This window comes from Macrobrachium rosenbergii, chromosome 2, assembly GCF_040412425.1.
Source record: "Macrobrachium rosenbergii isolate ZJJX-2024 chromosome 2, ASM4041242v1, whole genome shotgun sequence".
NCBI classification, from domain to species: Eukaryota; Metazoa; Arthropoda; class Malacostraca; order Decapoda; family Palaemonidae; genus Macrobrachium; species Macrobrachium rosenbergii.
The window spans coordinates 20,108,319-20,111,922 of NC_089742.1; positions in this window are offsets into that span (position 1 = coordinate 20,108,319).

The window sequence follows — 3,604 nt, forward strand, 5'->3', positions numbered from 1 at the left end:
CTCTCTCTCTCTCTCTCTCTCTCTCTCTCTCTCTCTCTCTCAAATAGGCTCTTATGTGTTCAGGAATTCCTCTAAGATACTGCTCAAGGACTACCAGCTCCTCCAGTTTGTCTACAGTTTTAACTTTAGCAGCCTCCAACCATCTTTTGAAATATCTTCTCACTTTGTAGGCATAATCCAAGAAAGTTATTTTGTAACCCTTTCTCAAAGATCTGAATCTTTCATTGTAATACTCAGGGGTCATCTGGTTAACTTGTAGCACACTGTGTTTGAGTACTTTGTAATCTTCACACTTATCAGCTGATAATGCTATATAGGCACTTCTCCCTCTACTTATGAGAACACTCTTTAACAAGAATGACTATTTATCTTTAGGCCATCCCATACCTGAAGCCGCCTTTCAAAGCAATCAAAAAACTCATATGGATCTTTTTCTGTAAACTTTGGAATTAACTTCAAATACAGGCTCTTGATTACCTTGGGCAGAGATAGACAATGTTACAGGTAATTTGGAGCGAGCTTCCAATAATTTCATCTCCCTTTCATGTCTTGGTCTTTCTCTTTCTTCTTCTGCTGCTCTTTCTTCTTCTCTTTCTTTCCTTTTCCTTTTCTCCCTGTCTTCTCTTTCTCTTTCTGCCTACATTTTTTCTCTCTCAACCTGCATCTTCACCTTAATCAAACGTTTTTCTCTTTCCTCTCTTTCTTTTTCTGCTTGCATTTTCAACTTAATCAAGCTTTCTTATGCAGCTATGTGTCTACACTCTACCTCTGCAGCATTTTGCTCTTTCTTTTTCACCTCACACTCAGCATTAGCTTCTTGCCTACTTATAAATTCTGCCTCAGCAACATTCAACAATTCTTTTGCCTCTCCTAACTCTTTATCTATTTTACCAGAGTCCATCAATGCTTGTATTGCAATGCATCTGATTTGTGCCTTAATCATACCACTAGACACATTACCCCCACAGGCCACTGCCAAAGCAGCCCATTGAGCTTTAGTCAGGTTGGATTCAGATAACTCTTGGATGGATGGAGCTGCTAAAAACTCATGAGCATTGATTAGAGCCATTTTCTCTCAGTTACTCAACTAAACAATTCACAGTGCAATGCAAAAACAACAATGTGGTCATGCTCCTATCAAAATATCCCTAACACCACCAATATAAATCATAACCCAGAGTGATATTTTGTTTTTTCCTGAGTCGGGTCACCAAATTCTTATTGTCACGAAGTGTTCCAAGTACCTGGTTATTACACAACTAATCATAGAATTAAAAAAAATTACCTCACTTCAGTCAGATACTTGAACTCTCATAACAATAAAATTATGACTGAGTACTCTAAAAGCAACAGTGGTCCCTTAAAATGCTTACTAATCATGTGAGAAATTTGGCTAAGTTTATCAAAACAAGTGTGAGGTATCAACATTTAAACAAGAAATATGCTAAAGTAAAAGGGCATCATTCCATCAAAGTACTTTAACTATCTCATCAGGTTCGAGTCATATCAGCAAAACTGAAGGAACAAAACATGTTTATCAATATGTCTCATGCACACAATTAATCCTATACACTATTGCAAAAAATTTTAATATTAAAATTTATTTTTAAATTCAAAATTTGTAATCAGAATCCACAATCTCACTTTTAAAGGAAAAAAATTGCTATTACTTGATAACAACACAAAATTTAATTAATTCTTGAATTAAATCACAAATATTCATTTATTAAGAAACTGATTTAATTAAGCAAAGTTTAAACTATTAAGAAATGCTTAAGATTTGAAAAGAAAACCTAAGTAAATGAGAATTAAATCAAGTATGCAAATTAAATTATTAAGAAACACTTAAGATACTACGTAAATAAATGTTAAATCACTGCAAATACAAGAACATACAAAAATGCACAAAACTGAAATAGATTTACCAAAAACAATTTCAGTTAGTTGACCTTTCTAATAAACACAAATCAATTCAATCTGAATAACACCTCTTGAAACTTCAAATTAGCTTTTAACCATGGTCAAAAGTTGCAAAAATTTCACTTTACCTTACACAAACTTGTGAAAACTTTCACAAGGTCACCCAAAATTGTTGCAGCTTTTCACTAAACACGCTCTTCGGATAGGTGTTATTGCTATATGAACACTAATTACTGTGGTTATCAGATCTCAAAAGCTAAAAGTAATACTAATGACCATAATAAATTTACTTCATGTTACAAAATTCTCTTTCTTGAAGAGAGAGAGAGAGAGAGAGAGAGAGAGAGAGAGAGAGAGAGAGAGAGAGAGAGAGAGAGAGAGAGAGAGAGAGAGAGGGATATTATTACAATTAAAGTTACAAGCACGGTATCCCAGGCTTACAATGAATAGGAATTTTATCTTCAGTCAAAAGCAAGATTCCCCTAGATCATTCTGTAAAAAAAGGATGACGTCATTATTAGAGCAAAACTTTCCGACGAGATCTCGGTGCATCGTTACAATACTTGATTGGAGTTTAAATGACGCAATAGCCATGTGTTTTTCGTGCAATAACCCCCTTTATCTCAAAACAGATTAATACAAGTAACATTGTGAAATCATTCGGCTTCTTCTTGTTTGAGACAAAAATCTTGCATGACTCAACTGTTATCTCTAGTTTATCAACGTGCAAATCTAACAGGAAACCAAGCACCCGTCTCTTAACTCAAAACAAAGCGATCTCGATGAACAGCTAGAACATCTGGTCTAACTTAAACTCTCTCTCCTATTATGTTTCCTCAAGAAACATATTAATTTTAAATTATGCTGTTAAGTTATCTAAATCATTAATATTTGTGAGATCTGACATTACAAAGACATTCTTACATAGCTATTATTAACATATACAGAATATACTACACAACATCTCTTGCATAAAGAAAAAATCATACAACAATTACAAAGCATGTAATAATATTTAGAAAAATCATATTTTATACGTTTTACAAGACAATAACAAGAGAACATATATAGTATATATATATATATATATATATATATATATATATATATATATATATATATATATATATATATATATATATATATATATATATATATTAGTTGTATTTTATTATTGGTTATGGAGAGAAGGCGATTCTGTTAATTTAGACTTTATGAAATCGTGTATGATACGGCGTTCCCTACGCCCTTAAGGGAAATTTATGTCCAAAAACTTTTCTTTTTACATTATTTGGTGGGTATTTTCTCTCTCTTTTTAGGCGCTGCGTTAGTAGAGGCATATAATTTTCTATTAAAAATTGTTGGGCCAAGAGATAGAAATAAAATGTATTTATATGAAGTTTTATGAGAATTGGTGTGGTCGGTTTTCTGTAATGTGTTCGCACTTAGTTCAATCCTCATGTGGGGTGTCTTGGGGTGATTATGTGTCTATGACTTTTTTGCAAGAACATAATGACCGGTCCGTTTCCCATGCTGCTAATTAACTACCCTTAAACGATATATACATGTAAATAAACAAGATTCATACACGTATATATGAAAGAATAATGCAATTATTGACACTGTTAACAATGTCCTTTTCCATTTCGGATTCATTTCCTTCGACGCTTTATATCAACCCGAT